At 44.7% G+C, this 24,781-nt stretch overlaps 1 protein-coding gene across 3 annotated transcripts in view; it reads right to left on the bottom strand.

The window, feature by feature from the left end:
• CARD11 (caspase recruitment domain family member 11) overlaps window positions 1–2,532 on the bottom strand; it is a 69,121-nt gene extending 66,589 nt beyond the window's left edge. For all 3 annotated transcript variants that reach the window (XM_058157847.1, XM_058157850.1, XM_058157848.1), the window contains exon 1: window positions 2,086–2,532. The gene's annotated coding sequence lies outside the window, so the exon portion shown is untranslated. The remainder of the gene's footprint in view (window positions 1–2,085) is intronic.
• Between the last annotated feature and the right edge of the window lie 22,249 nt (window positions 2,533–24,781).

Here is a 24,781-nt window from a genome sequence, read left to right as displayed (position 1 = left end):
TGGTGGGTTGCCCCCCCGTTCGGATTGGTTCTATAGAACTGGTAGTAAAACTGGCAGGAGGCTCCACCCACTGACCCAAACATCATCAAAAGTGATTTGCACATGGACAGAAGCTTCTGCGCATGCGCAGAAGAGTGCGCGTGGGCACGAGGCGAACCAGTAGTAAAGGTAAATAGAACCCACCCCTGCAGCATAGGTATTTCAACCTGGAGGACTACATCCACCCATATCCCAAAGGTGCTTTCTTGCAGAGGCAACTGGACTTTCTTGGTTTTTCCTTGAAGACATTTCGCTTCTCATCCAAGAAGCCTCTTCAATGGTGACTTCGTTTCAGCCAGAACTGAAGAAACTTCTTGGATGAGAAGCGGAGTGTCTTCAAGGGAAAACAAAGAAAGCCCAGTTGCCTTTTTGAAAAGCACCTTTGGGACAAACATGACCTGGATGTCTGAGAATCTCTATAGATATCGGTACATATCCCAGGTCTGATTTCGGGTCCTGCAGCTCTTTTGGGACTCAACACAGCTCAACGGGAATGTCAAGAGATCAGGAGACAAGTCAACCTTCCATGGAGCCAACTAACCGACTAGAAGTCGAACTAAGGACAAGAACCAGAAAGCTTTTTCATGTTCAGAAAATCAAGGGTTCCTTCGGAATTGTATACATTGAAATTCCAGATCAGAAACACACACTAGTTTGAGGAACTCCATCTCAAGAATGCTCCTCCATCTTTCCTGCAGAGATCAACAGCTTGGGGCCTCTGTTGTGGTCCGCCAGCAGCCTGTGGAGCTGGCAAAGGAGTCGGACAGCAATGAGGCTGAGGAAGAGTGTGGGCCAGTCCTGGAGGCTGGGGAAGGCCTGGATGAGGGCTCTGCATCGGAGGCTGAGGTGGGGCCAGGGCCATTGGGGAGTGATGTGCGGACTCTGGAGCCTCTAGAGGCTGACAATAGTGAGGCGGAGGAACAGGAGGAGCCTGTTCCTAACGCACGCATGAGAAGAGCTACTAGAAGGCAAGAGCAGCTCAAGCAAAGAGGACGACTCGGGAGTAGGGCCAAGAGATGATTGGCCCCTCCCATAAGGCTTAAAACAGACCAGCAATGGCGTTTGGGCTTTGCCGGAAAACAACGTTGATAGCTTCATCTTCTTGCATTTATTTTGTATCGGTGTCTTCTGAACTTTTGCCAAGAAAGCCCTTTGGCAGTTTGCGTAATTGGACCAAGGTTGGTGATAGGACTGAGGAATTTGTGTTGGGAAGAATTTACTTTAATTTAGTTGAACTACACTGAGAATAAAGTAATTCTCAGCTGTTAGAATAAAGTTTGTTTTTACACTGACTGAGTTTCCTACTATCTACTTGGGCCTGGCTCACAACGGCCTCCAAGGCACATAGGAGACCCCCAAACCTCCTCAAGTGCCATTTCCATCTACCACAGCCTCTTTGAAAAATTGTGGTCAGATTGCATTTTATCAACAAGTGAAGGAAACAAGCGAAGCACAGGAAGAGCAAGCGATTAACTGCACTGAATAAAAAGAACTGAAGGTGGATGAAATTAACATGATAAGAGCAACACATTTGGACCTGGTCCTGCCTAATCCCTTGACCCAGACCCATCCAACTCTTTGGAAGGAGACCGTCTGTCTGCATTTAGAAGCCAAGGGAGGTTGCCACGTTCACCAATATTGCTCACCCCAGTTTCTCTGCAAGGAATACCTCCTTGGCCATGTCTACTCACCACATGGACCAGATCCATGGAGAGCAATGGATTCCTGTCTTGCTGAGCCTGCAAGATCATATACCAGCAAGATCTCACCCACCTTCCATGGTGAGGTTTGAAGGACTTTCCGTTTTGCTAAGACTGGAGAGTAGGACTTGAGATGTTGATTCCCGTTTCCCCCCGCAAACATGACCATGGCCAAAGAATTATTGGTTGGTAATTCAAAATATCCAGATACTACCAGTGGCCCCAGAATCTGATCTCTTCACTAAGACACAAAGAGACAAGGAGGATCAAGTGTTTCCCCTCCCCTCCACCCGAATCTCCATTGGGGAGAAGCTACTCAAGGAACTCAAGAACTCAAGGACCCTACCTTCAAACTCCACTGGAAGGTTAGGAATCGCTGCGTCCCATAAGCCGAGGATGCCCAGCTTCTTCTTCTGGGCCACTTGAACACCACCTTCACCAGCTACTCCACGGATTTCTTTATCTCTCCTGCAAGCGTTGCCAACTTCTGCCTTTCCTCCTGCCTTGTAGGTGTCCCTCCGAGGCACAGGGCATCATAGGGCAATGCAGCATGATTCCGGAAACACCCGCCTACCCTCCTCGCGATCCTTTGCAGACCTGGGGCCTATTTATAGGTCTGCCTCACTTCCCCTTCTCTTCGGCTCAGAGACGGCTCTCAGCATAGTTCCTCCTGAGAGAAGCAGAGAGGAAGTGTTGTGTAGGAGTCCTCTCCTCACCTCTAAGGGAGAAAAGAGCTAAGGGGGACATCCAAGCGCTGCCAATGGGTTGTGGGTTGAGAAGAAGGATGTCTGGAGGATGACCATCTCCAAACTAAAGGGAGAAACTTGGAGGAACCAGTTGAAGACCTCCGATGGGTTGACCAAGCTAGCTTAAATCTACTTAGTCTTTGAGAACCTTCCCATGAGCCTCTCCTTTTCTTGTAATCCATGATGAAAGGACTCCAAAACCCGTTGGCAGGTCTTCTGATAGGATCAACCTAGCAAGAAGTCGAGACAGCAGACACTTCAAGGAGGAGAGGGAAGGGGACAATTGGATCCATGCCTGTTTTGCTGTTGACCCTGGCAAAGGAAGAGCTGATGTCACAAGTCTTGGATGGACGTTAAGGAGCATATCTAACCCTGTCCTTGAGTGTTGGGTCAACTTCAGAACCTCCTAAAGGACAGTCCCTGATTGGTCTCTAGTCAGTTGTGAAACAGGCTCCTCCTGTCACTCAGAATGTTCCAAGCGGATATCTGATGCTAATAGAAGCTGAGCAGAAATACTGCTGAAGAACGTTCCATTCAATGTTTTGTTTATTATTTGCATATTTCACTCTGCGTTTGTTCATCGCGAAGAAAGAGGAAGTGCATCAGACGTTAGTAAAAGACCCCTTTCTTGGTTGATGGCCTCCCTAGGCCTGCTTCGTATTGTGAAATATTTGCTGGGTATCACTCATATCTTCTTGCATCGTCACGAGGAATAGAAACCTGACTCTTTTTATTTCCGATGAGAAAAGGTTCTCGTAAAGCTGAGGGTTTTCCTTGCAACCCAATTGCATAATTTTTATTTGGAATGACAATAGGCTTCGAACCCCTGGAGACGACTGACAATGTTGAGCTCTTAGGTGTGACGGCATAGTCCTCGTTTAGTGACTGCCTCATTTAGTGACTGTTTGCAGGGATGATGGTGATGAAAAAGTCCCTGTGTGACTTAAGCCTACAATAGGTCGGTAGAACAAAGGAAAGCTGAGGTCAAATCACTTAGTGACCACTTTACTTAACACCAGTCCCAACTGCGGTCATTAAATGAGGACAACCTGTACTACAGAAAGAATATGTTCACTTGATCGTTGCTTTCCAGAACTGGGAAAAAACTGAAGACGACTGCACAGAAACAGGGTGAGATTTTGGACCTGTCATTTCTCATGAATCAGAAAAGAGCTGGAAGGGACCTTGGAGGTCTTCTAGTCCAACCCCCTGCTCAAGCAGGAGACCCTATAGCATTCCAGACAAGTGGCTGTCCAGTCTCTTCTTAAAAATCTCCAGTGATGAAGCACCTACAACATCTGGTGGCAAACTGTTCCACTGGTTAATTATCCTCACTATTAGGAAGTTTCTCCTCAATTCTAGATTGCTTCTCTCCTTGATTAGTTTCCATCCTTTGGTTCTTCTTCTATCCACAGATGCTTTGGAGAATAGCTCGACCCCCTCCTCTTTGTGGCAGCCCCTGAAATGTTGGAAGACTGCTATCATATCCCCCCTGGTCCTTCTTTTTAATGTCATTTAATCTTTCCCATAAAGTCTTATAGTTGAGCATTGTCTCCGCTTGCTGAGTCAGCGGGCTGAGTGCAAAGTCATAAAAATTTATTCTAAATGGGTCCAATGATTTTATTCTCCAATCGTAAATATGGAATTTAATTAGCGGCTTGCCGATGATGAAGTTAGCACGGCAGACAAGAGGAGTAGGAGACCCAGCAGTTTTCAAGCATAAAACAACACGAAATAAGAACAGAAAGAACAAATTCCAAAGTCCATAAGTCTTTAGGGAACCCAGCAAGAACACCTGGACTTGATATTTTAACAAGATGACACCAAGCTGGCAGGAGTAGCCATCACTCCAGAAGAAGATAGGCTCAAGATACAGAAGGATCTTGACAGACTTGAACATTGGGCGCTATCTAACAAAATGAAATTCAATGGGGAAAAAAGTAAGGTTCTACATTTAGGCAAGAAAAACCAAATGCACAGGTACAGTATATGTGGTACCTTGCTCAATAGTGGTGACTGTGAGAGGGATCTTGGAGTCCTAGCGGACAACTGTTTAAAGATGAGCCAGCCGTGTGCAGCAGCTGCCAAAAAAGCCAACACAGTTCTGGGCCGCATCAACAGAGGGATAGAATCAAGATTATGTGAAGTGTTAATACCACTTTATAAGGCCTTGGTAAGGCCACACTTGGAATATTGCATTCAGTTTTGGTCGCCACGATGTAAAAAAAAGGATGTGGAGACTCTAGAAAGAGTGCAGAGAAGAGCAAGAAAGAGGATGAGTGGGCTGGAGGCTAAAATATATGAAGAACAGTTGCAGGAACTGGGTATGTCTAGTTTAATGAAAAGAAGGACTAGGGGAGACATCATAGCAGTCTTCCAATATCTCAGGGGTTGCCACAAAGAAGGGGGAGTCAAACTATTCTCCAAAGCACCTGAGGGCAGAACAAGAAGCAATGGGTGGAAACTAATCAAGGAGAGAAGCAACTTAGAACTAAGGAGAAATTTCCTGACAGTTAGAACAATTAATCAGTGGAACTACTTGCTTCCAGAAGTTGTGAATGCTCCAACACTGGAAGTTTTTAAGAAGATGTTGGATAACCATTTGTCTGAAGTGGTGTAGGGTTTCCTGCCTGGGCAGGGGGTTGGACTAGAAGGCCTCCAGGGTCCCTTCAAACTCTGTTATTGTATGCTATTCTAAGAAGATCTGGTCCTTTGGGTCATGGACCACTTCTTCCCTATTCTCCCAGGTGGGGGAATAGATGGTGTGGTTGCTAAGGGATTGCTTTGAGAGTTCCTCAATCAGCAGAGTTGAAAAGAGCCCTTGAGGTCATCAAGCCCAACCTCCTTCTTGGCACCAACAAAAGGAATGAAGCCACCTGCCACCAAATCAATACAATGATTCATTTAGTGGCCGTTCGGAGTTACCATGGCCCTTCCGGCCATTTTTTCCCATTCTTATGACCGCTGCGGCATCCCCATGGACACGTGATCAAAATTCGGATGCTTGGCCACTGACTTCTATTTATGATGGCTGCAATGTGTCCTCCAACCCCCCCCCCCCGGGTTACCTGATCCCCTTTTGTGACCTTCTGACAAGCAGTGGGGAATCCAGATTCACTTAACAACCGTATTACCAACTTAACAGCTGCAGGAATTCATTTAACAGCCATGGCAAGGAAACTGGTAAAATGCAGCAAAATTCATTTAACGACTGTTTCGCAGAGCAACAGAAACGTTGAGTTCATTTGCGGTCGTTAAGTCGAGGGTTAACAGGTGAGACTCCTGCTCACCTGTTGCTGTTTTAATTAGTTCGGTGCCTGATTCCACTTCTCCGCTGCCAAGAGATCAACCCACTCTGTGTTTGCAATCCTGTTAATCAGTTTCTTCCTCCCTTCCCTGACAGTATTTGTGTCTCTCCGCTTTTGTTCTCGACAAAACAAAACACGCCGGGAGCTTTGTGTTAAAGGAGAAAGGGGGCGGGTGAGTTTGAATGGGACTTTATGGAAACCATCCCCCCCCCCAATGTCTTTTGATTTCATGACAATGCAATGGCGGTTAGGGCTTTCTGGAGCCAGTTCTTCTAAAAAAAACAACAACTATTTATGGCACCTGCCTCTTTGTAATGTTTTGACAATGCTTTGTGTAGGTAACCTTTGCAACAAAAGGTAGATCAGTCCTTCTGAGTCCGGCAGTGCCAAATCAATTTCCCCTGGAGTGGTTCCAGGGAAGCTGGCTGGATGTTTTGCAGTGTCGTTGGCTGGAGGATTAAAGTCCTGGACTGAGGTGCATGATAAGATTTTGTCAATATGTTTAATATTCTCTTGTTTTTTGGCTTGGCAGGTTCCCTGCGCAGCTGATAGCGAAGAGTCGATTGGGAGGCATTTGTTGTGGTCCTGTGGAGCTGGCAACGGAGTCGGACAGCGATGAGGCTGAGGTGGGGCCGGGGCCATTGGGAAGTGAGGTGCGGACTTCAGAGCCTCCAGAGACAGATAGTAGTGAGGCAGTGGAACAGAAGGAGCCTGTTCCTAATGCACGCATGAGAAGAGCTGCCAGAAGGCAAGAGCAGCTCAAGCAAAGAGGACGACTTGGGAGTAAGGCCAAGAGATGATTGGCCCCTCCCATAAGTCTTAAAACAGACCAGCAACGGCATTTGGGCTTTGCTGGAAAACAACGTTGGTAGCTTTTTCTCCTCTTCGATTGCAACCTTTCAAATGTCCAGGGATCCCAACGCCCAGGGTTCCCAGCCACTCCCTCACTGGCCGGTGGCCATGATGACAAGGGATTCTGGGAGTTATCTAAGGGATGGCAGAAGAATGGCACAGGAAATAACTGCCGTGTTGCCCCAAAAGAAAGTACTACAAGAAAGTAAATCCTAACTTGATTTTTCCATATGCACCCAATATAATCCCTACCTCCAAAATAAGCCCTAATTAAGACTCCGCCCACTCCAGGGAGCATGGGTAAAAATTAAGCTAGGGTGGGGATGGGAGTGGTGGGTGGAACTGCCCTATTACTTACTTTTGGGTAGTTGCGGTCAGGCCTCGCACATCTCTGCCAGGGGTGAAATGCCCGGGTTCAGACTGGATCGCTTGATCCAGTAGCGATGGTGGCAGGTGGTTCAAAGAACTAGTAGCAAAAATCCCTGCTCCCCCCATGCCCAACTGAGCAGCACGATCATCAGAGGCTTTTTTTTTAACTTTTAAAAGCATTTTTTCTTTGGCTGAAAAAATGCTTTTAAAAGTAAAAAAAAAAGCCTCTGGTGATTGCGCAGCTCAGCTGGGATCGTCAGAGCCTTTTAAAAGCATTTTTTAACAACCTCTTCGGACGAAGAGGCTGTAGAAACAATGCTTTTAAAAGGCTCCTCTGACGATCCTAGCTGAGTTGCCTGATGGTCAGAGGCATTTTTTTTTCTTTTAAAGACAAAAAAAAATGCTTTTAAAAGAAAAGAAAAGCCTCTGATGATCAGGCAACTCAGCTGGGATCGTCAGAGGAGCCTTTTAAAAGCATTTTTTAACAACCTCTTCGGACGAAGAGGCTGTAGAAACAATGCTTTTAAAAGTAAAAAAAAAAAGTTGGCCACACCCACCCAGTCTCATTACTCCCCCCCCAACCACCACCACCAAGCCACGCCCACAGAACCGGTAGTAACAAATTTTACATTTCACCATTGATCTCGGCCCATTTCTTTTGCTGCAGCTGGCACAGCTTTCCCTGAAGGTCTCTGTAGCTAAGATCCGGATCCATCTCTCTGTTATCGGCTGCAGAGGCCTTCAGGAAAGTATTGCTGGTCTTGCCGGATGAAGAAGCTCCTGAAGGCCTGTGATAGCAAAAAAAAGGCTGCGGGCAACTTATTTTCAGGAAAACACGGTAGGATGTCTCCTGGCTGTTTGCATCTGTTTCTTGGGTCGTCTTTACCCTATTGTCTGAGCTGCTTTCGGGTTTTTTGAAATCAATGTCTATCCAGGCTGCAAACCTCTGCATCACCACTAGAGGGCAGCAATGAACTCACATTTCCTGTGCATCTACTGCTCCCTGGGGGTCCCTTTGAGTACTGCGGAGCATAAGGCCTTTTTGCGGTTTACCACTTATTATTTCCCTGCAAGGTTTGCACAAAGTCCCGGTTCGCATTTTTGTAGTCACCTCCTGATTTTTTTCAAAGCATCGTGGACATCTGTTAAATGAAGAAAAAAAACAACAACCCAAAAAATACTTCAAAAAAACAAAACAAAAAACCTCAGGTAAGAGCAGAGGATATTTTGAAGCTCAGCTGGCGCTGTTTCCTGGGGCTGTAGTGGAAAGGAGTGAAGCTCAAATCAAATCAAATATAATATAAAATACAGAGGAAAACATTCTGGCTCTTGAAGTAATTTCCCACCCCTCTTTTTTTTTTTAATATACAACTAGTTGGCTTCCTGCCATCAGCACCAATTATACACTTCAGAGGGCAGCCCATTAAACTTCCAAAAGCTTACTAACAAACTGAAACAGAAAGATCCCCTCCCCCCCCCACGAATGTTCACCTCTATCAAAATTATTGACCTGAGCTGAAAGTGGGGGGTGGGGGAGAGGAAAGGAGGCGAGAGGGGGAGGAGAGGGAGGTTGAACGGAGAGATGGAGATGGAGTTGCTGGAAATCTCCTCTAGATATATTGCGGTTGATCTACAGCGGGTCTCCTAAGCAGACCTTGAAATCTGAGCTTAAATGGAAGAGAAGAAGATTAAGGAAAGAATCCAGAAAGCAGAAGACCTGAGACATTTTAATGACTCCTAATTAGAGGTCGATGCCAGATTTCCATGTAATTAAAAAAAAAAAAGGGGGGGGAGAAGAGAGTTGGGATTTATACAACTTGTTTACATCCTCTGAAGTCCTGAGTAGACCATCTAGATCAGGGGTCTCCAACCTTGGCAACTTTAAGACTTGTGGACTTCAACTCCTAGAGTTCCTCAGCCAGCTTTGCTTTGCTGGCTGAGGAACTCTGGGAGTTGAAGTCTACAAGTCTTAAAAGAGCGAAGTTTGCAGACCCCTATTTTATCTTGTCTTTCTTTTCAATGTTGTCCCATTTCATGGCTGGCTCAGGAATTCTGGGAGTTGAAATCCATAAGTCACAAAAGGACCATGGTTCTCTGCCCTCTGAATTAGAACATCTTAGCAGCAGGCATCTTATCATTATTACCGAAGACCTGGCTGACTTTTCTAAATCTCCACCGCTGAAATTAATTGAGCGGATCGGTCATGATGTGGTTTTTAAGGCATCCTCCAACTCTTTTTCCCCTTCTGCGATTCTTAGCGTTGTTCTTTCATTACGGTAATAATATCCCATTTCGCTTATCTTCCACTCAGCTGGGGAGCCAACCAGCCAAACCAAAACGCCCACCAATAATGCCATTTCCTGCTTCCCCAGAGAGGTGGGGCTACTAGGCTGGGGAATTCTAGGAGTTGAAGTCCGCACCTCTTAAGGGTGCCAACGTTGAAAAAGCAGAGGTAGGAAATAATTTTGTAATTCAACTTATATTTACTGCAAAAGAAATTTGAAGCTCCTTCTTTCTGATAGTTCCCATCACCAATCTCTTTCCACTTATGACTGTATGACTGTAACTTTGTTGCTGGCAATCCTTATGATTTATATTGATATATTGACCATCAATTGTGTTGTAAATGTTGTACCTTGATGAACGTATCTTTTCTTTTATGTACACTGAGAGCTTATGCACCAAGACAAATTCCTTGTGTGTCCAGTCACACTTGGCCAATAAAAATTCTATTCTATTCTATTCTATTCTATTCTATTCTATTCTATTCTATTCTATTCTATTCTATTCTATTCTATTATTTCTGTCTTTCTGCACTCCTTGCTTCCTTGCTTCCTTCTTTCTACCTTCCCTTCCCTTCCCTTCCCTTCCCTTCCCTTCTCCTCCTGTCCTGTCCCTTCCCCGCCTCTTCCCTTCCCTTTCACCCTCCCTCCTTCCTCCTCCCTTCCTTCCTTCCTTCCTTCCTTCCTTCCTTCCTTCCTTCCTTCCTTCCTTCCTTCCTTCCTTCCTTCCTCCCTTCCTTCCCTCCCGCCTCTTCCCTTCCCTTTCACCCACCCACCTTCCTTCCTTCCTTCCTTCCTTCCTTCCTTCCTTCCTTCCTTCCTTCCTTCCTTCCTTCCTTCCTTCCTTCCTTCCTTCCTTCCTTCCTTCCTTCCTTCCTTCCGTTCTTTATACACTTTTAATAAAATTTACTTTCTTTTTTTTAAAAAAGAAAAGAAAAACATTGGCTTAGAAAATTGAGGGCACCTTTCTCAGGATTTACACACCTGGCCGCAAGACCTGACACCAACACTCCCAAGATCTTGCCCCAGCCTGGCTTGAGAGCTTAGCATGGGGAGAGACCCAGCCACCCTAACCTTGAATGCCCTCCTAACCCCTGGATATCCCATTTGAGCTCAGCGTGTTGTCTGAACGCAGCCCTGATCCATTTTCTGCCTTCGGTAGAGAGAGAGAGAGAGAGAAAAAAGGAAGTGAATGGAGGGGAAACGGTGGCAAGACCAGGGAAAAAGAGAGTGAGTGTGTAAACGGAAGAGTGTGGCCAATTCAGCAGTAACCAGCACTAGTGAGAGTGGATACTGTGGTAAGGAAAAAGAAGACAAATCACAAATCAGTAACAGAGGGGAAAAAAAAAAAGAGAACAGAATTTGTATATATAAGATGACATCATACATCTTTTCCCGAAAGAGATCTGTGGGCTGGACCAAAATGCCCACAGACACATCCGCATATTTCACGTAATGTCTGGTTTGTTCAGGTCGTGAATCAATTCAGAAACAATAGTTTGAAAGCATACCATGAAACTTGGATGGGAAAAACCCTTTTGAAGTCCAGACAGACCCATCCCCTGTTTTCTGGGCACCTCCTCCACTCCTTTAATTCCAGACAAGAAGCCACAGATGGAAACTAACCAAGGAGAGAAGCAATTTAGAACTAGGGAGTAATTTCCTGACGGTTAGAACAATTAATCAGTGGAACTACCTGCTTCCAGAAGTTGTCAATGCTCCAACACTGGAGGTTTTCAAGAAGAATTTGGATAACCATTTGTCTGAAATGGGATAGGGTTTCCTGCCTAAGCAGGGGGTTGGACTAGAAGACCTCCAAGGTCCCCTGTTATTCTATTCTATTCTATTCTATTCTATTCTATTCTATTCTATTCTATTCTATTCTATTCTATTCTATTCTATTCTATTCTAGATTCTTAACGAATGTATCTTGTCTTTTTATGTACACTGAGAGCATATGCACCAAAGACAGATTCCTTGTGTGTCCAATCACACTTGGCCAATAAAATTCTATTCTATTCTATTCTATTCTATTCTATTCTATTCTATTCTATTCTATTCTATTCTATTCTATTCTATTGATTGTTGACGAACGTATCTTGTCTTTTTATGTACACTGCGAGCATATGCACCAAAGACAAATTCCTTGTGTGTCCAATCACACTTGGCCAATAAAATTCTATTCTATTCTATTCTATTCTATTCTATTCTATTCTATTCTATTCTATTCTATTCTATTCTATTCTAATGATTCTTAACAAATGTATCTTGTCTTTTTATGTACACTGAGAGCATATGCACTGAGACAAATTCCTTGTGTGTCCAATCACACTTGGCCAATAAAAAAATCTATTCTATTCTATTCTATTCTATTCTATTCTGTTTTCCAAAGTACCAGAAATCAGGAAAAGAAGCAATGGATGGAAACTAAGCAAGGAGAGAACCAACAGAGAAACAAGGAGAAATTCGCAGACAGTTAGAACAATTGATCGGTGGAACAACTTGCCCCCAGGTGCTCCATCACCAGAGCGTCTGCAGAAGCTTTTAAATAGCCATTTGTCTGAAATGATTTAGGATCTCCTGCCTGAGCATGAACCTCCAGAAGTCGTGGGTTCTCCATCACTGGAGATTTTCGAGAAGAGATTGGACAACCATTTGTCTGAAATGGTGTAGGGTTTCCTGCTTGAGCAGGGGTTGGACTAGAAGACCTCCAAGGTCCCTCCCTCCCCCCGACTCTGTTATTCAACCCTCTCAATCCACCGAGGAGGGAAGAGATGAAGCATCGCTCTTTCCAGAACCTGGGCCAAACGCATATTCCCCAAATTATTCGCTCCAAATATTTGTATGCTGCCTTTGTCCCCTCAAGAGTTAATGCAGCTGGCCAAGAAAATGATAAATTTACAATTTAAGTTTGCAAATTGAAGGGAAAGCCAGAAAGAAGGAAAAAAAAAGCCTGCTGTATAAATTAAAGAGAAGATAAACAAGAGGCTGACTTTTGGGGTCCTGAAATTCAAGGATGTGGAATTTCCCGCCCCCCCATCATCTTCCTAACCTTTTTCAAACACAATCTGGACATAAAGAGAATTACAGTATGTGTAAAGAGTGTTACATTTGAAGATGACAGGTGCTGGGTTTCATTCGGTGATGATTTCTTGGTTACAAATGATTTGCATATCCTCTTTCCGTGCTTCATCATTTTCTTTTGGGGGTGAGTACAGAAATAAGGATTCTTAATTTCCAGAGGGAGTCTTGCGGTGCCCATCAATACTGCCCAGATTTCAATAATTCCAGAAATTCAGAATAACAGAACACCAGAGTTGAAAGGGACCTTGGAGGTCTTCTAGTCCAAGCCTCTGCTCTGGACCATTTCTGTCCATTTTGTCTTCTTGAAAGCCTCCAGTGATGAAGCTCCCTGAACTTATAGAGGCGAGCCAACCCACTGATGAATTGATCTGGGATTATAGACTAAAAGAATAACGAAATTGGAAGAGACCTTTATTTTTTTATTTTATTTATTTTGTCACAACATCATACAGAAAGATTATATAGTATATGAACATATATATGAGTAAATATTAGGAGGTATAAGCATATATATGTATATAGGAAGAAGAAAAGAAAAACAATAGGACAGGAACGGTAGGCACGTTTGTGCGCTTATGCACGCCCCTTATGGTCCTTTTAGGAATGGGGTGAGGTCAATAGTAGAAAGTTTTTGGTTGAAGCTTTTAGGATTATGGGAAGAGACCACAGAGTCAGGTAAAGTGTCCCAAGCACTGATGATTCTGTTACAGAAGTCATATTTTCTGCAATCTAGATTAAAGCGGTTGACATTAAGTTTAAATCTATTAGTTGCTCTTGTATTATTGCAATTAAAGCTGAAGTAGTCTTTAACAGGAAGGACATTACAATAGATGATTCTGTGAGTTAAGCTTAGGTCATGTTGAAGGCGACGGAGTTCCAAGTTTTCTAAGCCTAGGATTTCAAGTCTGGTGGGATAGGGTATTCTACTGTTTTCAGAGGAATGGAGAACTCTTCTTGTAAAGAAGACTTGGAGGTCTTCTAATTCAACCCCTTGCTCAGGCAGGAAACCCTATGGCGAACCTATGGCACACGTGCCAGAGGTGGCATGCAGCGCCCTCTCTGTGGGCACGTGAGCCATTGCCCCAGCTTGGCTCCACCGCGCATGCATGTGCGCTTCCCACTGGCCACCTGGTCTTCAGGTCTCTGCTGTGCATGCACAGGGGCGGGGCACATGCAGGGGGCTGGTGTGCATATGGGGAGGGCCCTGCATGTGCATGCACAGGGGCGGGGCACATGCAGGGGGCTGTGTGCATATGCGGAGGGCCCTGCATGTGCATGCAAGGGGTGGGGCACATGCCTGGGGCGTGCACATTGCATTTTGGGTGTGGCGTACGCACACATGCGCTTTGGGTACTTGGTCTGGAAAAGCTTAGCCATCACTGCCCTATATCGTTTCAGACAAATGGTTGTCCAATCTCTTACTGCAGGTTCAAGTCCCACCAGGCCCAAGGTTGACTCAGCCTTCCATCCTTTATAAGGTAGGTAAAATGAGGACCCAGATTGTTGGGGGCAATAAGTTGACTTTGTATATAATATACAAATGGATGAAGACTATTGCTTAACATAGTGTAAGCCACCCTGAGTCTTCGGAGAAGGGCGGGATATAAATGCAAAAACAAACAAACAAACAAAAAAATAACAACTATCAACGCACCTAAAATAAACTGTCCCTCTTCAAATGATGACATGAATAGAAACATTTCTTTTTTTCCCCCACTGCCTTCCTTTCCTTTTGGCAATTTGGTTTTCTCAGATTCTGCCTCGCCCCGAGCGTATATGAAAGAAAAAGGAAGGCAAACCTTTGAGCAAATATTTACATGCGTGAGATGTAAAAAAAGAAAAAATAATAACATTCATAAACGGAGTCAGAATCCCAACAGAATAAAACATGAGTTTGGACCCAAAGATGCATACAATGTAGAATGCCAAATAAATTGGGCACCTCCTGGAAATTGGAGACTGCTAGAAGAAAAAACAACAACAAAAAAATGGCCCCATGAAGCAAACCAAACATAAGCAGCAATTGGAGCAAAACTTGATTTCTCCCTCACATGAGAAATGCACAAAAAATAGAAGAAAAAAAAAAGCCTTGGAAATGTTCAATCCTGGCTGGTCTCTTAAACGGGGAAAGATAACAGTAACTGGCTCTTTTTTTCTTTTTCCAAAATAAATAAAAATCAGCAAGCTTGATAGGAAAGATTGTCGGAGGAGGCAGCTGAGCTTCATGGGCCAGCTGTTCCATCCTGCCGTAAAACTAAATTAATATTTGACTCTCGTTATTATTATTTTGATAAGTTATTATTGCCTGGCTTCATGAGAAGCCTCAATTCAGGGCCTAAAATGGGAAGAAACAGAGAAAAAGGGAAAAAAGATGATTTAAGGGGGAAAAAAGATGATTTGCTAACAAAGTGTTAACAAGGATGAGACGGGGAGAGAGAGAGAGAGAAAGAGAGAGAGAGAGAGAGAAAGAGAGAGAGACAGACAGACAGAGAAACAGAGAGACAGAGATGATAAGAGATATAGACAATGAGGTCAATCTGACAGAGAGAGGGAATGAGAAAGAGAGAGAAAGAAAGAGAAAAAAGAGAGCAAAAGAAAGGGAGAGAGAAAGAGAGAGATGATAGAGAGAGAGAGAGAGATGAGATAGATGAGAGAGACAGAGATAGAGAGAGAGAGAAAGGGAAAGAGAAAAAGAGAAAAAGAAAGCAAAAGAAAGGGAGAGAGAGAGAGGAAGAGAGAAACAATAGAAAGATAGATAGATGATGAGATAGATGAGAGAGACAGAGAGAAAGGGAAAGAGAGAAAGAGAAAAAGAGCAAAAGAAAGGGAGAAAGAGAGAAACAATAGAGATAGATGATGAGAGAGATGAGAGAGACAGAGACAGAGAGAAAGGGAAAGAGAGACAGAAAAATAGAGCAAAAGAAAGGGAGAGAGAATGAGAGAAAGAAAGAAACAATAGAGAGAGAGAGAGATGATAATGAGAGAGACAGAGATAGAAATCCAGAGGGGGAAAGAAAAAGAAAGCAAAAGAAAGGGAAAGAGCAAGAGAAAGAGAGAGATGATAGAAAGATAGATGATGAGAGAGATAGAGAGACAGAGAAAGAAAAAGAGAGCAAAAGAAAGAAAGAGAGAGAGAGAGAAAGAGGGAGAGAGAAAAAGTGAGAAAAAAAAAGAGAAAGAGAGAGAGATGATGAGAGATGAGAGAGTCAGAGATAGAAAGTCAGAGAGGGAAAGAGCAAGAGAAAGAGAAAGAGAGATGATAGAAAGATAGATGATGAGAGAGAGAGACAGAGAAAGAGAAAGAGAGAGAGAAAGAGAGAGAACGAGAAAGAGGGAGAGAGAAAACAGTGAGAAAGAGAGAGAAAGAAAGAGAGCAAAAGAAAGGGAGAGAGAAAGAGAGATGATAGAGAGAGAGAGAGAGATGAGATAGATGAGAGACAGAGATAGAGAGAGAAAGGAAAGAGAAAGAGAAAGAAAGCAAAAGAAAGGGAGAGAGAGAGAGGAAGAGAGAAACAATAGAAAGATAGATAGATGATGAGATAGATGAGAGAGACAGAGAGAAAGGAAAGAGAGAAAGAGAGAAAGAGAAAGAGAGAGAGAGAAAGGAAAGAGAAAGAGAAAGAGAGAGAGATGATGAGAGAGATGAGAGAGACAGAGACAGAGAGAAAGGGAAAGAGAGACAGAAAAATAGAGCAAAAGAAAGGAGAGAGAAAGAGAAAGAAAGAAACAATAGAGAGAGAGAGATGATAATGAGAGAGACAGAGATAGAAATCCAGAGGGGAAAGAAAAGAAAGCAAAAGAAAGGGAAAGAGCAAGAGAAGAGAGAGATGATAGAAAGATAGATGATGAGAGAGATAGAGAGACAGAGAAAGAAAGAGAGCAAAAGAAAGAAAGAGAGAGAGAGAGAAAGAGGAGAGAAAAGTGAGAAAAAAGAGAAAGAGAGAGAGATGATGAGAGATGAGAGAGTCAGAGATAGAAAGTCAGAGAGGGAAAGAGCAAGAGAAAGAGAAAGAGAGAGATGATAGAAAGATAGATGATGAGAGAGATAGAGAGACAGAGAAAGAAAAAGACAGGAAAAGAAAGAGAGAGAGAGAAAGAGAGAGAACGAGAAAGAGGGAGAGAGAAAAACAGTGAGAAAAAGAGAGAGAGAGAGAGAGAAAGAGAGAGAGAGAGAGAGAGATCGAAGAGCTGCAGGCAGTGACTTCTCCCTCCTTGAGCCTAGTGGGAAGTGACAGCTATGTCTAGAAGCAAAGTCAGAAGCTTTCAAAAGGATGGCAATGTGTGATCACACTTCTCCAGGGCTTCCTTTCTTTTTTTTAAAAAAAGCCTCCTTCCATCTCTTTCAGACCTCTTTTTTTTCCCCCTGCGGAGTTGAAACAGGCCAGATCTTCTTCCACCCACATTGATGCTGGGTGGAGAAGATGGTTTTAATCTGCCCCACATCGACTGGCTAAAGGAGAGAAGCCTCCAGAATTTGAAAAAAAGGATCGATGGGTTTAGAGGGGACGAACAAATGAGTGGCTTGATCGTTTTGGGCTCGGGAAAACTTGGGCGCCTCAGGGGCCTCGCTAGGAGATCTCACCTGGCTTTGTAGATCCTCAGACGGGGAGGTTTTGGGTCTTGAATGCCGAATCACTCGTGAGAAGAGGGTTTATAGGTGAACATGGGCAGCTGATGGTGGAAGAGTCGCCTCAACCAAGGATGATCCAGTGGTCTTCGGATGCGTTGTGGCTCACCAGCGGCCAACAGAGTCAGACACTGAGGAGGTTGGGGAGGAAGGTGGGCCAGTCCTGGAGTCTGGGGAAGGCTCGGACGAGGGCTCTGCGTCCGAAGCAGAGAGGGGGCCAAGGCCATCTGGTAGTTCTTTGCTGCCTCCGGAGTCTCTGGAGTCTGACATCAGTGAGGCAGAAGAACAGCGTGAGCCTGTTCCCAGTGCGCAGAGCTGCCAGGAGACAGAGACAATTAAGGAAACAGGGTCGACTTGGGAGTAAGGCTTGGAGATGATTAGCCCCTCCCATAAGACATAAAAGAAAAGCGAACGGGACGTGAGCTTTTGCAGGAAGCACTTAGTTCATCTGGCCAATTCAAGATTTGAAACTTCGGTTTGTGACTCTATACCAAGTTTGGCCTTGCCCTGTGTCTGGAAATTAGCTCTTTGGCAGCGTTTCATGTGAGATAGGTGGGTGTTGATAACCTTCCTCTGAAAGACTGTTTATCAAGCCTAAGTTTGTGCTGTTTAATTTCTAAGGAAGCCCAGGTCAGAACAGGATGCTGTGAGGATAGTCCTATGCATGGGTTATGCCCATGTAGGAACATCTCAGCAGAGCAGTGTTCCTCAACCTTGTCATCTTGAAGATGGGTGGACTTCAACACCCAGAATTTCCTAGCTTTGTTCCTGTTGCAAGGACTGTTGGATGACCCTCCTCGACCCCATCCTGAAGACCTGTCAAAACAGAGAGCACAATTTTAATTGGCCACTCCTCTTCTTTGAGGAGACCTCAAGGATCTCCTTCCAGGCTGCCAATTCTTTCCTTCGCTTGGTTCCATCTGCCTTCCTCGTAGCTGAAGATTCCTCTGTGGAATTGTCTTTTACATTACTCTGCTGTTATTATTGTATTCTTTTTCTTCATAATTTTGCTTTTATTCTTTGCTATGTTTCTGTACTTCTTGTAGAGTATGTACACACAAACACACATATATATTGTACAAATGTATTGCCTCTCTCTCTCTCTCTCTCTCTCTCTTTCCCTCTCCTTCTCTCTCACTCTTTCTCCCTCATGCTCTTTCACTTTCTTTCTTCCCCCCTCTCTCTCACTCCTTCTCCTTCTCTCCCTCTTTCACTTTTTTCCTTTCCCTCTTTCTCTCTCTCTCTCTCTCTCCCTTTCCTTCTCTTTCTCTCTCACTCCTTCTCCTCGCCCTCATGCTTTCATTTTCTCTTTCCCTCTCTCTTTCACTTTCTCTCTCTTTCTCTCCCTTTTACCCTCCCTCTCTTTCTCTCCTTCATGCTCTTTCACTTTCTCCCTTTCCCTGTCTCTCTCTCTGTCTCTCTCTCTGTCTCTCTCTCTTTCTCTCCTTCATGCTCTTTCTCCCTTTCCCCATCTCTTTCTCTCTCTCTTTCTCTCCCTCTTTCTCTCCCTCTCTTTCTCTCCTCTCTCTTTCTCTTTCTTGCCCTCTTGCTCTTTCCCTCTTTCCCTCCCTCCCTCCCTCTCTCTCCATTGTAGGTTTTATTTTGTTGTTTCCTGGCCCCGTGGCTGAAACAAATGGTTTCATTTGATATCCAGTGGACTTCCAAAGGTTGGGCATAAATCAAAGCAGTCGATGAATCAAACCACGCTCTCCATGTTGGGTCTATTCATTATGCTAAGCCATGGTTAGCATAACAAGATCTGTCCGCCTGGCTGGGCTGGCACTTTGCATGATCCTCAAGCCTGCCTCCCAGCCACAAGTGTTGCAGCCGCCAAAACCAGACAAATAGTTGCCCCCGAGCAAAGTGGAACATCAGGTTGGTCACAAATCAAATCAGGTAGATCCCAGGATCAACGGCTTTTTAACTGTCGCGACTTATGACTGTAATTGACAAGCTCCGTTACAGTCATAAATTGAGCATTACCTGTAGTGCCAATCTTCGTGAAAGGAACCTGCAGCTGCCTCCTTTGTCCTGTTCAGTGTTTATCCTGTTAATTTATTTGGGAGTTTATAAATCTAACTCTATGCTTATATCAGTTTTGGTTCTTTTCTTTTTTCTTTTTCTTTTAACTGGTGTGGGATGCAAAAAGTTTTTATCGTTGTCATTCTGGAGCAGAACGAGAGCCCCAAAGCCAAAGAAAACATGCTTGCTAATTAAACGCAGATTTTTTGGGGTACTGAAGAACAAGAAGAGTGTCCACTGCAGAAATCCGGCAGGAGAAAAGAGAATTGATCCTTGCCTGTTCTTGAGAGTCAGAAAAGGAGAAATGTCAATGAATTGATTTTTATTTTTATTTATTTATTTATTTTGTCACAACAGTATATATAAGCATAAGCATGAAAGTAACTATATAATATATAAGCATATATATATATAAGCATAATCATGCAATAACTATATTAATTGGATATAATGAAAGGAAACAATAGGACAGGAACGGTAGGCACGCTGGTGCTCTTATGCACGCCCCTTATGGACCTCTTAGGAATGGGATGAGGTCAATAGTAGACAGTTTTTGGTTAAAGCTTTGGGGATTTTGAGAAGAGACCACAGAGACAGGTAGTGTCTTCCAAGCATTAACAACTCTGTTACAGAAGTCATATTTTCTGCAATCAAGATTGAAGCAGTTAACATTAAGTTTAAATCTATTGTTTGCTCTTGTATTGTTGTGATTGAAGCTGAAGAAATCCTCAACAGGAAGGACATTGCAACAGATGATTCTATGAGTTAAACACAGGTCCTGTCGAAGGCGGCGGAGTTCTAAGTTTTCTAAACCCAAGATTTCAATTGATTCTTTTTTTTTTTCAAAGCAGACAAATCTTTCCTTTGATCCTTGGGGGGAAAAAAAAGAGAGAGAAGTTTTGGGGGCTCACAGACCCCAGTCATCTCCAATCCCCCTCCCCTTTGAGATGTTAAAAGCAGAAGCCGCAGAGAAATTGCAGCCTTATCACAGGAAAGACACCCCAACACCCCCCCCTCCCCAAACCCCTTGGCCAACAACACCCATTAATTCTACCCCAAAGCCAATAAAAACACAACGCGCCACCGATAAAGGAAGAGAATCCAGATTGGGGGGGGGGGGAAGAAATTTAGTAATCTGAACGAGTTCGGGAAAAGCCAGCAGAGCAGACAAACAGACACAACACACACATTTTTGTTTTTGGCAGATCTTAAATAAATAAATAATAAAGTTGTCAGCTCAGCCTAAGCAAAAAAAAAAAAAAAAAAGGAAAGAAGAAAGAAAGGAAAATCCACATGTGCATCATCTTCAATTAAATGAATTAATTTTCTGCTTATGAGCTGGATGTTATAAATGTTTATTACTGGGGCTGTCTAATGAATCATCTGTCGTCCCTCTGAATGGGAGCCAGCAGTGTTTGTAGGCCTTGGGATGAGTAATGCATCGTTTGACGGGGAGGTTTTTAAGGCACCCGGCTGGAAATGGGAAGAGGGTGAATTCTAGCCCTGTTTTAGGCATGAGGCCAAACACACGTGTGTGTGTGTGTGTGTGTATTTGTGTCTATCTCTCTGTCTGTCTTTGGGCCAGTTCTTCTGGCTCAACCCTAGAAAGGAGAAGGCAAGGACCACCCACCTGGAATTGGGTATGTTTTTTTTTTATTTGCATTTATATCCCGCCCTTCTCCGAAGACTCAGGGCGGCTTACAGTGTGTAAGGCAATAGTCTCATTCTATTTGTATATTTATATACAAAGTCAACTTATTGCCCCCCCAACAATCTGGGTCCTCATTTTACCTACCTTATAAAGGATGGAAGGCTGAGTCAACCTTCTTCCCTCCCCCTCTCTCTCTTTCTCCCTCTCCCAACCTCTCTCTTTCTCCCTCCCTCCTCTCTCTTTCCCCCTTCTTATTATTTATTTTAGTTATTTGCATTTATATCCCGCCCTTCTCCGAAGACTCAGGGCGGCTTACACTATGTCAAACAATAGTCTTCATCCATTTGTATATTATATACAAAGTCAACTTATTGCCCCCCCAACAATCTGGGTCCTCATTTTACCTACCTTATAAAGGATGGAAGGCTGAGTCAACCTTCTTCCCTCCCTCTCTCTCTCTTTCTCCCTCCCTCCTCTCTCTTTCCCCCTTCTTATTATTTATTTTAGTTATTTGCATTTATATCCCGCCCTTCTCCGAAGACTCAGGGCGGCTTACACTATGTCAAGCAATAGTCTTCATCCATTTGTATATTATATACAAAGTCAACTTATTGCCCCCAACAATCTGGGTCCTCATTTTACCTACCTTATAAAGGATGGAAGGCTGAGTCAACCTTGGGCCTGGTGGGACTTGAACCTGCAGTAATTGCAAGCAGCTGCTGTTAATAACAGACTGCATTAGTCTGTTGAGCCACCAGAGGCCCCTATGTCTAGTTTAATGAAAAAAAAAAAGACTGGGGAGGGGGACAGGATTCAATATTTTAGGGGCTGCCTCAAAGCAGAGGAAGGGGGTCAACTGATTCTCCAAAGCACCAGAAGTCAGGTCAAAGAAGCAACGGGTGGAAACTCATCAAGAAGAGAAGCAGCCTGGAATTAAGGAGAAACGGCCTAACGGTGAGGACAATCAACCAGTGGAACAGAGGTTGCCTCCAGAAGTCGTGGGAGTTCCATCACTCAAGGCTTTTAAGAAGAGACTGGTTTCAGACCATTTGTCTGAAATGGTATAAGATCTCCTGCTTGAGCAGGGCCTGGTCTAGAAGACCTCCAAGGTCCCTTCCAGCTCTATTCTGATGGATGGATGGATGGATGGATGGATGGATTGAACTAATCAAGGAGAAAACCAATCTGGAATTAAGGAGAAACTGCCTAACAGTGAGGACAATTAACCAGTGGAACAGATGTTGCCTTCAGACATTGTGGGTGCTGCTTCACTGGAGGTTTTAAGAAGAGATTGGACAGCCATTTGTCTGAAAAGATATAAGGTTTCCTGCCTAAGCAGGGGGTTCCAAGGTCCCTTCCAACTCTGTTATTCCCAAAATCTCGGCAAGAAAACTCCACAGATTAATTCAGGTAGCTGCCAGAAAACAAGAGGGACTCACACAAGCAAATCACTACGCCTAAAAGAACAAATAAATAAATAAATAATGGGTTGTGTGTGAGTGTGTGTGTGTGTGTGTGTGTGTGTGTAGGGAGGGAGGGAGGGAGAGAGAGAGAGAGAGAGAGAGAGAGAGAGAGAGAGAGAGAGAGAGAGAGAGAGAGAGAGAGAGAGAGAGAGAATGAATTTCCTGGTGACTTCCTAGACAACCTGGAGAAATTTCCTGACCGTGAGAACAATTAACCAGCGGAAAAGTTTTCCTCCAGAATTCATGGGTGCTCCACAGTGGTGGGTTTCAATTTTTTTTTACTACCGATTCTGTGGGTGTGGCTTGGTGGGCGTGGCAGGAGAAAGATACTGCAAAATCTCCATTCCCTCCCCACTCCAGGTGGAAGGATACTGCAAAATCCCCATTTCCTCCCGATCAGCTGGGACTCGGGAGGCAGAGAATAGATGGGGGGGGGCAGGGCCAGTCCGAATTTTTACTACCGGTTCTCCGAACGACTCAAAATTTCCGCTACCGATTCTCCAGAACTGGTCAGAACCTGCTGAAACCCACCTCTGGTGCTCCACCATCACCGGAGGTTTTCAAGAAGAGATTGGACAACATTTGTCTTGAACGGTAAAGGGTTTCCTGCTTGAGCAGGGGGTTGGACTACAAGACCTCCAAGGTCCCTTCCAACTCTGGTATTCTATTAAATCTCTATAGATTTTTTTGTGGGGCGGGGGGAGTGGGAGGAGATTTTGGGAAGGGATTTTGGTCCAGGCCTTCTTCTTCCAAGGAATGATCCCTGCAAGAACCAATCAAAAGTCACTATTTTCGGGGCTGCTGTAACTTTAGAGGGTTCTCCCTCCTCTCTGGAGAACTCAAGGACTTGTCACCTCTCTTAACTATTCTGGAGAGCCCGAAGAAGACACCGCTGCGGAAATAACACCTCTGGATTGGGGGGAAAAAAGCCATTAAAAAGCTCTGATTTAAACCTGTCATAAAATCCCAAAAATGCCGACGCTGCATTTGAGGATTTCCAGGCGCAGGGAGAGAGACAACTATCCATTTGGAGGCGTCATCACTCATCTTTCCGAGGCCTGCGTGAACTCATCCACTCCCATCCAGCTATAATAAATATTTCTGGGCTGGTAAACAATTTCATTTTCTCAGTGGGATCATCCAGCGGTCCCCCTGGTCCTTTCTGGGGAAGAGACGGGATGCTCCTGTTCTACGAAGAAATTGGTTAAATCATAGTGGAGTTGCAGTGCAGAGGGAACTGAAGGGCTATGCACCCTTTTTACCTTCCTTCCTTCCTTCCTTCCTTCCTTCCTTCCTTCCTTCCTTCCTTCCTTCCTTCCTTCCTTCCTTCCTTCCTCCCTTTTCTTCCTTCCTTCCTTCCTTCCTTCCTTCCCTCCCCATCTCTGTCTCCTTCCCTCCCTCCATCCCATTCTTTCCTTCCTTTCTTCTTTTCTCCCTCCCTCCCTCCTCCTCTTCCTCCCTCCCTCCCCATCCCTCCCCTCTCCTCTCCTTCCCTCCCTCCATCCCATTCTCCCCTTCTTTCCCTCCTTCCTTCTTTTCTTCCTCCCTCCCTCCTCCTCTTCCTTCCTTCCCTCCCTCCCCCTCTCTCCGTCTCCTTCCTTCCTACCTCCCTCCCTCCGATTCTCTCCTCCTTCCTTCCTCCCTCCCTCCTGCCCTCTATCTCCTTCCCCTACATCCCATTCTCTTCTCCCTTCCTCCTCCCTCCTCCTCCATCTCATTCACCCATCCAACTTCCCAGCTTCCTCCTCCCTCCTCCCTCCCTCCCTCTCATTCACCCACCCAACTACCCATCTTCCTTCCTTCCTTCCTTCCTCCCTCCTTCCCTCCCTCCCTCCCTCCCTCTCATTCACCCACCCAACTACCCGTCTTCCTTCCTTCCTTCCTTCCTTCCTTCCTTCCTTCCTTCCTTCCTTCCTTCCTTCCTTCCTTCCTTCCTTCCTTCCTCTCCCTAAAAGTTTGGTAGCGTATCAGTTCATCTAATCCAGGATGCTGGGCAGGTGAGGGCTGCTATTTCTATGAAAAATCTCAGCTATATTTCCCTTTGTGGTAATCCTTTTAAATCGGTGGGTTTTTTTGGCCAGTCTGCCATGGGATTAAGAGCCCCAGCGCTCCCCCAACAGCAAAATATCCTTAAGCAAGCCAACAAAACAAAAGTTACCAAGAGCAAATCTGGTTCATTCAACCGTTGCTTTGTATGTGGGAGGCTCTAGAGTTTCACCTTTAGCCATCCAGGTAGAAAAGCTGCACACTGGAGGTGTGGCCGGGCAGATTCGCAGAACAGGCAGAGCTAAAACGCGGTTTGCGTATTTCATGCACAACCTGCTCACTCTAAATTGTGGCTTGTGACTTAAACGATGTGAGAATCCATAGCCCGTTGTACTTCACTCGGCCGGCTCTAATGCCAATGTTTGTAGAGCGGCTCTTCTTGAGCGTAGATGCCGCGGGGGTTTCACAGCTCCCCCCACCTATAGAAATCTCAACCCCCCCTTCTCCTCCTTCTCCTCCCCTGCAAAAGGTGCCACCCGACTGCTGCTCCAGAGCCCGCCTGCCTTTGACAGAAGCTGCCGCCTCACATCTTTCCGGCAAAACCTGATGAATAATTAACGCTAAACCCGAACTTGTCAGAAATAAATGAACA

This window comes from Ahaetulla prasina, chromosome 14 (assembly GCF_028640845.1).
Source record: "Ahaetulla prasina isolate Xishuangbanna chromosome 14, ASM2864084v1, whole genome shotgun sequence".
Lineage (NCBI taxonomy): Eukaryota > Metazoa > Chordata > Lepidosauria > Squamata > Colubridae > Ahaetulla > Ahaetulla prasina.
The sequence above is the reverse complement of the archived record's forward strand: the minus strand, read 5'-3'. Positions and strand labels throughout refer to the sequence as shown.